The 15483-nt window shown below is 44.0% G+C and overlaps 1 protein-coding gene across 1 annotated transcript in view; it reads left to right on the top strand.

The window, feature by feature from the left end:
• The first annotated feature begins 780 nt into the window (after window positions 1-780).
• Window positions 781-15483, top strand: part of ADD2 (adducin 2) — a 112962-nt gene continuing 98259 nt past the window's right edge. The window contains exon 1 of the mRNA XM_045008206.1: window positions 781-1012. The gene's annotated coding sequence lies outside the window, so the exon portion shown is untranslated. The remainder of the gene's footprint in view (window positions 1013-15483) is intronic.

The raw sequence follows: 15483 nt of genomic DNA, 5'->3' as shown, positions 1-15483 counted from the left end.
TGCTCAAAGCAGGACCAATCCCCAGACAGATTTTTAGCCCAGTTCCCTAAATGGCCCCCTCAAGGATTGAACTCACAAACCTGGGTTTAGCAGGCCAATGCTCAAACCACTGACCTATCCCTCCACACCTAAATCTTGGGCAGGATTTGAGGCTTTGATGTTGAAAAACAATAGCCGAGTTGAAAAACAATAGCCGAGTTAAAAAAAAAAAAGGGGTGTGTGTGAGTGTAAATAAGAAAGGGCAGTGCTAATTTGAAATCTTGTGGTGTAGCAACTTCCCTCTGCCAGAGAAGAATTGTTCCATAAACTGATATTCCTACTGCTCTTACATCATGTCCCTTGGGAGACTATTCCACAGTCCAACTCAGTGATAGGATTCTGTTTTTTCGACACCAAAGTGAAAAAAAACAGTAGCCAAAACTCCTGGCTCTCAATAGGTTTAGTTAATCTATGGTGGAGGGATTAATTGGATGGATGCATTTATATAAAAAACATGGTAATAAAAATGCCTCATTGCATCATGTTTTCCACACTGCAGCAAGACAGAGCCGGTAAAGGATTGCAGTCCCTAGTCAGTGCCCTGCTGTTGGGGACATATGCCACTAGAGGGTGCCCGGAATGCGTAGGGAGTTGGCCTTTTGTCATCAAAGGTATTGTCAAATAGACGCTTTCCCCTCCAACATCATGTGAGCCCTGGATTTAATTTTGATGCCAACGTAAGGAGGGTGGGAGGAAGTGAAGCCTCACTTCTGCATTCTCCCCCGCCCCCGGGTCTGTGTGGGAGCCCTAATTCTCTTCCAACTCTATGTCTGGGTGATATATGCTGGAAAGTGGACTAGCAGGCAGGCGTGGTAAGGAAGCTGCTGCAGCTGACCTGTCAAATCAGAGAGACTGCAGGATGGATGGAACAAGCTCATCTGCTTAGCTGTTTTGATTGGGAAGGCACGGGAGCAGAGATTAATCGCTGCAGATATTGGGGCTGGGAAACAGATGCTAGAAGATGCTTAAAGAGGTAAGCAATTTTGAACTAATGCAACTCCTCACTCCTTCGGCTGTTCTGTTTATGTATCTACTATATATTTGCATAATTCAAGCCAAGGTCCCCTGCTCCTTGCTAAACCCACGCAGGTCTCTGAATGCCAGTGTGGGTGGGAGACTTTGGACATAATGATGTTGACGGTGTTTGAATTTAATTCCTGCAGGTCTAACATGGTGCATTGTCTGCTGCCTTAGGTGGAGTCTCTCAAGGGCTAATAAGTGAATTCTTCAGGGCAAATAAGATGAGAGTCTGCCTTGCTTGAAATGGATAATAATCTACAAGAGATATTTCCCCGCGCCCATCTGACTGTGCTCCAAATGTCTGCAATAGAAGATCTTGTTGCACATTTTAATGGGGATACAGGAGAGATCATGCACCTCAGACAGCTGAGGTTCCCCCCCCCCCCACCAATTGCTTTTATTTAAGGACAAAAAATGTTTTTCGTCTGGTGAGCCTGCTGTATGGCTTCCACATCGTTTGATCTCAGGGAATCCCTCTTGTTTCCTAGGCAGCAATTCATGCTCTGACACTTGGCTGCAGAAGGGCTGGTCTCGGTGTTGTGGAGTGGCTGAAATGTTAAACCATTTGATGTTGAAACTAATATGAATGACTCACTGTACTGTTTATTTTGCATGTGTGGGTTCTCTAGCCTTTTCTCTAGCGCAGTTAAGAGAGCGACTTTAAAATCACTGGTTTTATTGTCTCGCCTGCATAATTTTTTTTGGAATATCTGGGTTTGGCCTTCCCCACTGAATGCAAATCACTTTCTTTTGTCCTCCCCCTCTGAAGCTTGATACATTTATCTCTGTGACACAGGGTTGCTACACATCTGCTTGCTTCTCTTCCCCACCCCCACTTCTTTACAGTTCTCCAAAGTACCATCAGATCAGCTGTTTCCCCACTGATCTAAACCAAAGCTGTATAATGTACCTGAATTTGGCACTTCATAGCGTCCAAGTCCTAGAGGGGCCAGCACTCTGAGACATTACAAGTATGGTCAGAATTTAAATGAAGCTATGTCTGCCCATTGATATCAATACTTAATTATGGGTTTTTGTAAGTACTCAGCTATATGAAGTCACTTAGTGGGATATTTTAGGGTTCTCTGAATATCTGTAAACTGGGGATATCTCTTCTTCTCCTGCTGCCTCTCCCATGCAGCTTGATTTTTCAATTAATTAATGGAAAACCATATCACAAAGTAGAATTGGAATCTCTGGTGCTCCCAAGTGCTGAATGTGGGGACCTTGAGGATGGAAACCAAAGTTTCTATGCACTGAAATACTGTATGTCTTACAGGTCTAGGTTACAAAGTCTATGTCTGCACAGTTAGCACCTGCGACTCACCCCAATACAGCTTTGCCGGGTGTGTCAAAGGTGCAGGCTGGTGTGTAGATTCAGGGGCTTTTACTACCATATCTTCTATTCTGAGGAAGATTAGAGGACACTGATATAATGCCAGAATCTTCCTATGTGCAGGTCTGCTGAGAGAAATGTGTGTCCCTGGTACGTCATGTTTGCTACGTTTCACTTGCTGTAGATATTTGGGGAGGGGGCGGCTGAGCCCAGTACAATTGTCCCCCCCCATTTTCCCCACTCTCATCAGTCTTGTCTACATGTCCTGTTCCACTGAATGGCGCGAATTACAGGTCCTAATTTTCCTAGCGTAGTCAGTGCCACAGAGACAGGGTGTGTCGACAAGACCGCATGGGAAAGGAATGTCTTCTGTCAAGGCAGTGGACATGACCATGATAATAGTCTAAAGATGCATGTGCAACCTTTGGGAAACATTTATTTTCAGCAGACCCTGAAGGACTTAGACAATGGAAGTTCAATCCCCTTGAAAGTAATGGGATTGTGGCACCAAGATCTCAAATACTTCTGGACATTTTGCCCTTCATCTTTCTGTATCAAAATCTTGTAGCCAAGATTAAAAAGTGAGTGGCGACTAAATTTAACCCTCTTCTATTCCAGTGCCTCTTAATTCATAATTTATGACAAATCTCACTGTTGCTGTGTCAATTCTTTGATCAGGCATGTAGATGTTACCTATTCACTTCTCAGTTTAGAAATAACTCATTTGCGCCTATCAAAAGGCCTGTTTCACAGCAACATAAATTCTCTTACGCCTACTGAGTTAACAATGGGCAGGTGTGGCAAGGGGATGAAAAATTTCGTAAATTAGTGTCAAATGAGCTTTTGGCGTCAAAATGCTCCAGAGGGTAAATTCAGCCAGACACAAGTATTTCTCTCTAACACATGACATGTGGGAATAGGTCGTTTGTGATAATCTGTCAGATGTGAACCAACTGGCTGGAGTTTGGTCTGGTGTGCCTGCAGAGGGTCCGCTGGTCCTGCAGCTTCGGTGGATCACCCGCAGGCATTCCTGCGGGAGGTCTGCCGAAGCCGCGGGACCAGCGGACCCTCTGCAGGCAAACTGCCAGAGGCAGCCTGCCTGCCTCTAGTGTAATAGAAATATAGAATAGTGACCATAAAAAGCTGCACACCCCATATTTATCAGCAGGGGAGGAGGTGTGGGGAATAGGCCTTTATAAACAAAATCAGCAACCATCTGTTTGGAGTCTGAGATTCAGAGAAACAAGGGAGCTGAGTAACAAACCCAGAATCAGTGACCTCTTGTTTTGCATATTGATCACCTAGATGTAACCCACATCTCTCGATTGCCAGCTACAGTGAATATCCAAGATGTAGCAGCAGATCAGTGGTTACACACACACACCCCTTTTCCTCTCAGTGATTTGCTATTTTAAAGGTCATACACCTATGTTCACCTATGGCCCTCCGGACAGGGGCGGCTCTAGGGATTTTGCTGCCCCAAGCACAGCAGGCAAACCGCCAGATATCTCAGACTCCAAACAGATGGTTGCTGATTTTGTTTATAAAGGCCTATTCCCCACACCTCCTCCCCTGCTGATAAATATGGGGTGAGAAGCTAATACACAGTAAGCCCAGACACCACACTCATGCAGCTTTTTATGGTCACTATTCTATATTTCTATTACACTAGTTCCTAGAGACCCTGCCCCCAACTGAGACCCCATTGTGTCTGGACAGCGCCTACCACCGGGGCTCCATGACTGGGCCCCTAAGTGCTCAATAATACAGTAATTAATGTTGTGCTAGTTGCTGGGTAAACACAGTCCTTGCCTCAAAGTGTACGGTCTTTACAGCTGAGACAGGCGGATGAAACAAATTGCAGGCATCAGTTAAACCTTGAGTCTCTGCTGATACTTAACAAGTGCAAGTGACCGCACACATGCTGCCTAGCCAGGAGATGACTGCACCAATCTAGTATTAAATACTTCTTTGGAACACCTTATATTTGCTTATTTGCTATGACAGTTTTGCACTTTTTATAATCTGTAGAACCAAGCTCCACGAGTAACTATGCAACTGACTACAGCTGCACAAATAGTGTTTCCAGAGGCAACAAACCTACCAGCCATGTGCTGTCAGGAGGGTGACTTTAAAAAGATTTATTGTGGGTTGCTCTAAAACCCAAATAAGCATAAAGTAACAAATTTCAGGCATCTGTGTATCCTCTGAATAAACCGAAGATGCAATTTACCTTGGCCTGGCTGGTTCCCTTTACCCCTTTTATGTGACTTCTTGGTCACTGCATTTGCACATATACATGGATGGTGGGTGATAGCCAGTGACACCATATAGCCAGTGACTAAGTTGGCTTCGCATAGAATATCAGGGTTGGAAGGGACCTCAGGAGGTCATCTAGTCCAACCCCCTGCTCAGAGCAGGACCAATCCCCAACTAAATCAATACTCCCAGGATATCTGAGCTCTTGAAACTCAAAACATGAATGAGTTTCTCAGGGTACTCTTGTTCTTCTAGGTTTTACTGCAGATGTATGGCTTTAAGGTCAGGGCCAGACTTAAGGGGAATTCACTTCTTTGAGGCTACTGCTTAGCCACAGTGCTTCATAACTGGAGTCCTTCATCTATCAACAGGAGTAGAGGAGGTAAACCTGGCTTTACCCTAGAGTTTTTGCTTGAAGTGCCACCAATCACAGGCCCAGACCAATATGAGTTTGTAACTTGCTCCAGTCGCTAAGATTGGGATTAATTTTCCAACCTTTAATGTACTGTGGTGTTGCAACTATGGTATGTTTCCCAGGCAAAAAAGATGTGAACAGGCTTTGCGGAGATCTGCTCTATTGAAGAGCTGCCATCTTGGATTTTTGTGTCAAAATGGCGCCCACACCTTCCAACCTGCCAAGGCCCAAACGTAGCATTCTGAGAGACTCAGAATGAGCGTTGCCCTGACTATTGATGCAGCAGAGTCAAAAGGTTGCATGGCATTCCTTCCTGTGGTATAAACGACTTATAAACGAATCATGAAAGATTCTTTATTTCTGAGGTAAATTTTCAGCAGTAACAGTGAGGAGATACCAGATGTATGTGGAACTTTGGGGCTAAAGTGATGTCCCTCAAAACGAGGGACACTTGAGCAACAGGATTGGAGGAATGTCAAGCTAGTGAATATCCTTGAGCGAGCAGAGGGGGCATCTTTCCTTCTCTTAAACCTTGTGCATCATGATGCTTCCTCTCCAACTGCTGTTCAGAATTCCTTCTACCTATGTAACCTCACCGCCGCTTATTTTGTTTCAGTCACATTTATCTTAAATAAGGTTTTCCTTTACCTTGTTCTTGGAATTTAACAATGAGCACTAAAATCTGTATGAGATATACTTTGCTGAATGAAGTTTGATGCAGTACACTGGGATATCTCAAAAGGGCCGAACAGTCCTGCTTGGGTAGTGTTTATATTTAGTAGAGTATGGAGCAGGGGCTCCCAAACCAAAAGGGCCCTGATCTTGACAGGGGATTCTGGTTACCACACTAATTGTTCTCCATGTGCAGGAGAGAGGATTCTCCATTTTTCTCAGTGTGTGCTGGGCTCTTATGGAAAATTAGGCCACTTTCATTTAGGTGTTTAAATGAATGCTGGGTTCTTTTTAAAATTTGGCCCTAATTGTGGGGTGCTGTGCACTTCTGGAAAATCTGGCTGGCCAAGAATAAGTGTCCAAATCTTGCACTCCAGCTTACACATCAGTTCTTCCCCCAGTATATCAGTTGAATTTGTAGCCATTGTGATTGGTCTCCAAAAAGAGCCGTAAAATTTGTTTGGGTGCAGTAGATTAAATAATCTGAATGTAGTGTGTATATTTTAGGGCAGTGGTCACCCAATCGGGTTTTTTTTCTTTAGATGGTAAAATTTGACTGCAGTGAGATCCTTAATACATATGTGGTGACTTTTTAAAGACCTGATTAATTCTGACAACTATCTGAGTAATAAATAAAATGGACTAGAGTAACTGGCACCGTACACAAGACATGTATTAGCTTCCCTGCCTATAGTGTCTTTCCCACTCTTGACATGCCCTGGTGATGAGTGGTAAGATTGGTCATTAAAAGCAATCTAAGGAATAGAGTCTAGTTGCTTTTGTGGATTCTCATCAGACTACGGGTCTCATCCTGAAAGACCTCCACAGGCTTCCTGTCTACTGCAGAATTACTCTCCTGTTTTCCAAGACCCTGCATAGCTCTGCTTCATTTCACTTGGTTTACAAATGCAGCTCAAAGCCTGTCATGTATCTGCTGCCTGAGCTCTGGAATCAGGACACCAGCCTCCCATAGTGATTCATTCCCTTTCGCATCCCCTGCTCCAGTTATCACCCTCCATTGTAACATTCTTCGGTTAGTTCTGTGCATGATGAGGAAGTTGTATTAATGCAACATTTCTCCTTCCATTGTCAGACCACTTCCATCACGTGGTCCAGTGGGTATGCACTGGACTAGGACTTGGGTCCTATTCCTGGACCTGACACTTGCCCGCTGGGTGACCGTGAACAGGCTGCTTCGATGTGTCTTTCCCTAGCTGTAAAATGCAAAGCTTCCAAAGTAAAATGCCTTGATCTGTGAGTGACAAGTGTGAGACGAACTAAGTGTAAAGATAAGCTCTGGAGCATGGGGATTGCTAGACCTTAGGGCTTGGCTACACTTACAAATTTGCAGCGCTGCAGCAGGGTGTGAAAACACACCCTCTCCAGCGCTGCAAATTGCGGCGCTGCAAAGCGCCAGTGTGGTCAAAGCCCCAGCGCTGGGGCCGCAATTCCCCACAGGGAGGTGGAGTACGGACAGCGCTGGGAGAGCTCTCTCCCAGCGCTGGTGCTTTGACTACACTTAGCGCTTCAACACCTATATGAAGGTTTCCTAGTATTTTCCATGTAACAAGCAAAGTTGGTTGAAACTTTTCATCAACGTTTTGATTGAAAAATGGGGGGGTGGGGAGAACACACACTTTTCCCTAATAAATGCTTAGGCCATGATCCTGCCAACACTTAATCATGTGCTTAACGTCAAGCATGCAAGTAGCCCCATAGAAATCACCATTTTAATTGGGTGTCTTAATGGGAAGTGAACTCTAGAAAGTCTGGCTCCAATTGTAGGTGCTGAACCAACGAGTCAATGCTGCTTTCAGTTCTGTGCGTGTGTGTGTATGTGAGAGCTGGGGCTTTTCATCTTTTTCTATGTGCCGTGACCTCCTTTCCCACCCCAGAATCCTCCTTTAATCTAGCCAGGACCAACTTCCCATTCAGTAATATGGGAAGGGCAGGGTGGTCATAACCCAATGATTCTTGCTGGCGTCACAACCCCCATGCTCTACGGGTTGACAGGATCATGACGCAGTGCTGATTGTGGATCCCATTCTTTTCATAACACATCCTGTCCCTTCTGTACATACTCACTAAGTATTTCTACTTCTACATGGGCAGCCTTAACCTGATGCTCTCTACTACTCGAGCAGTCTTAATATTTCCCATTCTCTTCTTCCCCCACCCCCACCCTCTGGCAATCTGATCTCATTGTTCTTGGGTAGAGACAGATGCAAAATAATTACAGTCTCTCGTCTTCGGGGATGCTCCTGTCTTTAAGAGGGTTAACTTTTCCCTCCTACTGCTTGCTTCTAGCATTTAAAGGAACATGTATTTTTAGTTACTAGAATAAGCGCTTTCCCCTTTTGGGGTGTGTTCTTGCATGGTTTATTCAGTGTTTAATCTGTCCAGTCCTCCCACTTACAGCTTCTAGAGTCTGTTGTTTTATCCTCAGTGCTGTCACGTAACTCATTTTGCCTTCCCTATCCTTGTTCCAATTTGTGTCTCTGTAATTAATCTTCGCTGTCACTTCCTCTGCCTCCCACCCGTTCCCTCATCCCACGCAGATCCCTGAGCCTCGTTCTCCCACTCTATTCTGCATGCCACCCCCTGTGCCCTTCTGTGAAACACCTCCCACTCTTTCAAATGCCTCCTTTAAAATTCACATGGTCCTCTGTCAATCATCTTCACTCACTGCTATGTTCCCAAGAGGACGGTTGCATGTGCGTTTACTGACCTGTGTGTGCAAGTGGCTAGATGCATTTCCCCACTCACCAGGTTTGTGTGCAGTCACAGCATTGTGCACACAATTTAGATGCATAACAGCATGCCTAAATTGCCTACAGATGGTGCCGTCTGTGTATTTTCATGGGCTTTTAGCTAATGTAGGCATACAATTGTGTAGCTAGACTGTGTGTATGTAATTAAGATTCTTGAACATTCAGACATAAATAAGAAAATCTATCAGTGGCTTCAGAATTTTTAGTCATCAATGGCTTGTTGAAATCCATAAAAATGTTTTCATGTCGCATTCCCTAATGGGCACAATCATTTACCTCTTAATTCTGCAATGTGCATACTAGACTGCTTAAACACGTTTTACTAACCATTCCAATCTAACTCCTCGATTCTTGTACCCTGAATAAATTATTTCTTTACTTGGAAATTCTGTCTTTCTGATTGCAACACATCCCCCTACAACTATAGGCTCCATGTTCTGATACCCTAGTTGGCTAAATGAGGAAGATAGTCTTCGTTTCCATGGTTATTTTGTATTCAACTGAAATCCTTTAGCTGTTCTCTGAACAGAGCATATGTTGAGTAAAGCAGGAATTGCCCGTTCTCATGTGGATCCTACATTTAAATCTAATGGGTACATTTTAAGAGGATGTGATTCTGGATAGGCAAGGTACAAAAGTACTGGTTCTTGGAATATTACCAAGATGGTCCATGACTGCCTCCTCTTTTTTTTTTTTTTTTTTTTTTTTTTTTGGCAAACCTTAACCCCTGACCCCAATTACATCATTGTCGAATGTCAAACGTGAGGCCCCATCCTAGAAACCGTTACTTGTGTGATTAGTTCTTGAAAGCAGATCTGTTATAAACAGATGGGGGTTGCTCTTATGAGTCCAGGTTTGAAACGGGTGGACCTGTGATGTGAGCTCTTTAGAGCAGAGACATTGGGTAAGTCCTGTCTTCAAGAGATGCTAAAGCGCTTAGCCTGAATCCCGCTGACTTGCGTTAAAACTAAGACTCCTGAGTGCTAAGTCACTTTGAAAATGGGACTTAAGTGCTTTTGAAAAATGTATTACTTGTCCTTTGTTTGCAAATCGCCATGTACACTTAGACACCATATAATAATGTGTTTACTGTTTGTGTCAAACTACGACAACTCCTGTTTCTGTAGTGGTCTGACCCCCTCTGCTTTCCATGTCCTCCAGCTTCTCCAAACCTCAACTCCAGACTCCAACTTAGCAGCTGAGGCCCATGTGTATTTGAAACAGCAACTTATTTCCTTCCTGAATACTTTCCTCATCGCTCTTTTCTTTTCTTTTTTGGGGGTGGGGGAGAAGGAGGTGAGCAGGCAACACACCCCTGTGGGCAATGGAGGAAGAGAGATTCATGAAGGAAATGATCTAGGTTTTAAGCATCCCAGGTGCCCACATGAAACATTGGGAAAATTTTTTTTTTTAAAAGATAGAAAAATGCCTTGAAGACTGTAAAGCCTTTGCTGGTCAGTCTCATTTTTCTCTGCAAATGAGCAGGAGCCAGATCAATCTTGGAAAGCTTCCTAGAAAGACACTTCACCCGGCAAAATGAAAGAGTGGGTTGACTGGGAAGAACACACTATGGTGTAGATGGTAGGACACTTTCTGCCTTTTGGTTTACATCCATCTAACCCTATTGAAACCAGCAAGTTAATAGCATGGTTTCCACTTTATCACTAGGTTATAATGCCCCATGGGTCCAGAAAGACACATGGGTTCTGATCCACCATTCCTTATGCACTTAAAGAAGACAAAATTTTAGGTATGCAAGGAATTTCATAGCATTATCCCCTATGCCAGTGCTAGATCCTACAGGACCTATCCACTTCTTGGACAAATCTATATTTGACTTTTTCAGCTGTGTTAACACACAGTAACTAACATGGTTGTATATTCTAGCATCGCCACTTTACAAATGTTTGTTCCTGAGTGTATAGCTACAGTTAAACACAAATAAGGACTAATATTTGTGTCGTGTGTACACTAGAATCAGTTCATTATCATATGTTAATTACTGATTAACATGTGTTAACGTGACTGAAAAGTCAAGTGTAGACGTACTCTTTCAGAGCAAATGGGGTGTTCCTGCCAGCTCTAATGGGCTTCCTTGAAGCCTGCTGAGCAGGTGTTGTTTCAGATTCTTGGGCCCCTTATTGGAGCTATGTGTTATGCCACTGCCGAATCTTGACACAGAGTCCTTTGCAACCTGGATACGTTCGGCAAAGCCACTTCCATTGTGTGTGTCAACACGAACAAAACATACAACCTGGGCCCCACCGTGACTTAAAGTGAACCTCCTGAGACTTCAATGCTGTGGAGCAGATGCTTGGGCTGGATGAATAATTGATGCTTCTGCCTGCAGCCAGAAAGCACTCTGGGAAATGGCACCAGAAGTACATCTTTAATCAATGATGCATTTGAATTAACCTCGGAGGCGGGGAAAGGAAACAGAATGCCTGCTGGTCTAGGAAATTCCTGTGTGAATTCAGTGCTCTTGACAAGTGATAGATAGACAGCTCTGGAGATGGATGTGTTTCAGGTACAGTGTAAGTTTCCTTCACACTTCCATGGTCATTGTGTCTCACCTCGACCAAGAAGCATCACCTGTAGGGCCAGAAGGGACACATTCAGTTGCTGGTGCCCCCGTTGAGACTGTGAAACAATGCTGCCAATGCAGTGTTGAGCTTTATGATGTGGACACATAAGCACTGGGCTCTGAATGGATGTTGCTACTTAAATAATAATGTTCCACTGCTTTTATTAGAGTGTTCTGCACTCTTGGTATTTTGCAAAGCAAACCAATGTTGGAGTGAAAACAATAGCCCTTTATCAGTGTTCTTTCAGGCCACCTGTCTTTCTGATTATCTGGCTTTTCTTCTCTGCAACTTAGTACTCCTTGCTTACTAGTTGTAAGACTAAGTTTTAGGTGACAGATTTAAAAAACCAAACAACCTTCCACTGAAGCAACAGCTCGATCAAACATGGAGAGGAGACTTAAACGCTCTCTGGCTGGGATGATTTAGTTGGTGTTGGTCCTGCTTTGAGCAAGTGGTTGGACTAGATGACCTCCTGAGGTCTCTTCCAACCCTAATATTCTATGATTCTAAGGAGGTTAGCGAGACAAAACACATTCTATTTCACTTACCATGAGGTTTTCTTCCCTCCCTTTGTTGCTCCGTGGCTGACATACAAACACGCTGCCCCTCCATCAGGGCAGACCGTATAGCCACAAACTAGCCCATGACAATGGATTTCCAAAGACCACATCCTCCCTTTCCTCACAGATGGCTCTGAAAATGGATTTTCTAAAACTGATGCCAATGAGAAAGGGGCTTATTTCCCTAGAGACTGTCTGCCCTGGATTATCTTCTCCCTGATGCAGGAGTAATTCCGCTGATGTGAGTGGATTTCCACCAGTGTGAAGAGAATCAGACCCTATGCCTCTGGTGTCTAAATCAGAGCACTTAGTGCATCTGCCTGGTACAGAGCCATGTTGCAAATTCCACTGCTGTACATTATTAATACACTTATAAAACAAAGCTGTGTGAGTGAGCATCTCTGAAAGATTAATCAGGCATTGAACAGCATGCAGGCGCTTCCACTCTGGGCTGCAATACTGCCAGCTCTCACATGCTGGGTGTGGTCTGTATGAGGAGCAGAGTCTGTCATGTAAGCCCAGCGGGCTGCAGAAAGTGATGGCTTATTTGGTAGCGCTCTTGCCTCAGACTAAGTTCTGCATTAAAGGGGTCGGATGGCGAAGGATGTTTGGAGGGGCCCCTGTGTCATAAATTAGCTGAAAGATTGTACATGGCTTTAAGATCCCACTGCAATCTTAGCGGAAGTTAAGCTGCTTGCCTGGCATCCTAGACTAATTCCAATAGGGGTTATTCTGCTCTCTGGGGATGTTACTTGCAGCCTTCCATTGGATCCAGTCTTCTCCATCTCCTGTCTTTCCATGGTGTTGTCCTGTATTGCTGAAAAGCCTCTGTGTTACAGCCACATGTGAAGTGGATGTCAGTGATGGGTAAAATCATTCCACTGTGTTTAATATCGGTCTATATGAATATTGCTGCACTCTACAGGTCAATAGGTGGGCATTGTTTACACACTGAACTCGCAGAAATGTGAGGCTGAAGCAGAAAAAAATAGTGGGAGAGTAAAATGCCATTTTGGTTTTATCTGACACCTCTTTAAACCCTCTTGTTGGTGGATTTTCCTGCCACGTTCCCTTTCTCCCTCTCGACACACACATTGTATTCACCGCTCACAATAGCAGATGCCTATTTCTGCTGTGCTGTTTACATGGCTGTTTATGCCACCTCTGAATCTGGCTTTTAAACACAGTTGCTAGCAGCCTGGTAACAATGTTCCCCTAATTCGTATAGATGGAGATGAGCCATTTTACCAATGCACGCCATACTGCTGTATCCATACCTACAGCCACAGAAGTAAAATATTTAAATCTGTCTTACTAACATAGCTCTAGTGTGAGCAGAGGCTGAATGGCTTTTGTGAGGGGACTCACTGGGGACAAATCTGCAGGACTGACTTCCAGGTTCAGCAGAAGGATATCAGGACCTTGGACAAGGCACTGTCCCTGCTAAAGGTTTTATATGTTCAGTGTAACCCAAGCAGTGATGTCCCAAGATAATAAAACAATCAGACATAGTCCCTGGGAGTGTTGTTATGCCCACTCACCCCTCTCCCTTCCCTTGTCTTTCTGTTCAGCAAATATACTCTGAACTAAACAGCACCTCTGACAGCAAAAAATCAATCCTGGAACAAACATCAGTTTTGCTGTTGTCACACAGATGGTTCTGTCTCTCTGTGTTCTATTCCTTCCCCCTCACTCTTTGTCTGTGGGGAATGTAACTTCTTCAGGGCAGGGGACTATCTGCTCTTGGGTTTGTACGGCCCCTAGCACAATCGAGCTCTGATCTTAAATGGTCCATTGGCACTACCATAATAAAAATTAGTAAGAAACTCAGGATCCATGTCAAAATCTAAATCAAGCCTGAAAGGAGGTAACTATGGGCCCTTGATGGGTCCTTATTTGCTAGGTTCCAAAAAGACAGGTAACAGCTGTGAATGAGCTGTTAGCTCTGGGGAAGTTCAGCTACATTTCTCATGTGGAAGAGCTATTGTTCCCACTCAGCTCTTCCTGATTCTGCCTTTTGTCTTAGACCAAGGCCAAATGGCCTTATTTGTTGTTTCTTTACATGAATTTCACATTCACTTCCTCACCTAAGTGGCTGATGTTTTAACAGGGGGCTTTCCCAGAAGTATTCCTCCTTAGCCTTGATAAACCCAGTGTCTCTGGAGTGTGAGGAAGTGTCAAATTTATTGGTTTATTTTGCTGATTAAAGAAACACTTCTCATAATAACCACAGCAGCACCGTTTGGCAAGTAAATGTACTGCGTTCTACTTTGCTAGAAGGGCTTATGCTTTGCGTCACAGAAACTATGCTGAGAATCTTGGGTGAAATTCTATGGTCAGACTCAGCATGATCCTTTCTGGGATAAAAATCTACATCTTTAATAATATAGCACAGTGTTTGCAAACCTCCATACTGGACCTCTTCAGACTCAGTAGCGAGCTTTTATTTATAATGTCTCAGAGCTTGGTGCTTGTAAGCATCGCTTCATAAGGAGGACCATGCTCAGTAGCCCATTATCAAATTGCTATATATTATTTAGATACTTTTACTTGCTTGGTTACCCCATGGATTCCCAGGCAATCTTGTTTTCTGACTTTCTTGTTGAGCTCCAGTTCTGCCTTTGGTCACATCAACACCAACAAAGTCAATTTTTCTTTTGTTAGCAATTGATTCCTTAGGGTTTTTTTATTAGTGGGCATCGATAAATGGACAATCTGGGCTGCGTTTCAGTTTCCAGCAGGGTTGCCTTTAAAGAAAGGCCCTGCTCCAAAGAGCTTCTAGTCTATATCAAATGTACAAGGAATGAGGGGATAACAAGGGATAGAGAAAGGGGGGACCATGGTTAGACAGACTGTAAACTGGACTATATGCTATGGGCATGGGAATAAGGACCCACCCCTTTCTGCCTCTGCATGGGGTACCTGGATTTTGGGTCAGGCATGCAGGATTAGAGGAGAATGAACTGAATCTCTCCCTCTCCAATGCATTGGCCAACGCAACTAAGCTGATGCAGGGAGAGTGTAACTTTCTCCTGGCATAGGCTAGCAAAAAACTATTCCTCACCAGAGCCATGGGGAAACTGAGTCACAATCCCTTCCCGAGTTGTTAAAGGACTGGTGCAGTGTGCACCCCACACCTGGCTCAGAGCTGGGCTGACAGGTGCAATCTGCCCTTTAGATGTTTGTCCACGAGGGAGAGAGGCGGTATTAGAAAGAATGTGAATCCTATCAACAGCTGGCTGAATTGTGTCAATTTTGGAATGAAAAATGGTTCTTGGGCCCAAATGAAGAGTGTTGTGGAAAATCTTCACGGGAGTTGACATTTTCTAGGTTTTTATGAAAAACTGAAAACTTTGCCTGTTTTTTTGACTTCCTTTTTTCCTGCAAAACATAGCTTTTGGGAAAATGTAAACGGTACATAACGTCCTATGAGAAATAACTGGCATCTTTCAATCAGCTCTAGTCATAGTCTATTGTGAACAAACCTTTCAAGAATATCTTAAGGAAGGGAAATTTACTCAGCCAGGGGAGGTGATAATATATGTAACCAGTTACAGAGGGACCGAGTGTCTCAAGCTGCCGAGTGTCTCGAATAATGACTGCGAGGGTCCTCAGCTCCCATTGACTTCATGGGATATTGTAGATGCTCCATGCCTCAGAAGTCTCTCAGCCCTAAATAACGGGTCTGCGTTATGGGCCTGATTCTGCAATGTCTTTCTAACACAGCAAGGTATAAATCTGCAATATGTCAGTTTGCCATGTAGCAACCTCTTATGTGGATGCAGCAACAGTACCCTGAAAGTGTTGGAGTGTGGCTTAGCATACT

The sequence above is a fragment of the Mauremys mutica genome, chromosome 2, assembly GCF_020497125.1.
Source record: "Mauremys mutica isolate MM-2020 ecotype Southern chromosome 2, ASM2049712v1, whole genome shotgun sequence".
Taxonomy (NCBI): Eukaryota; Metazoa; Chordata; order Testudines; family Geoemydidae; genus Mauremys; species Mauremys mutica.
Note: the sequence above shows the minus strand (reverse complement) of the source record. Positions and strands in the feature narration are given on the sequence as shown.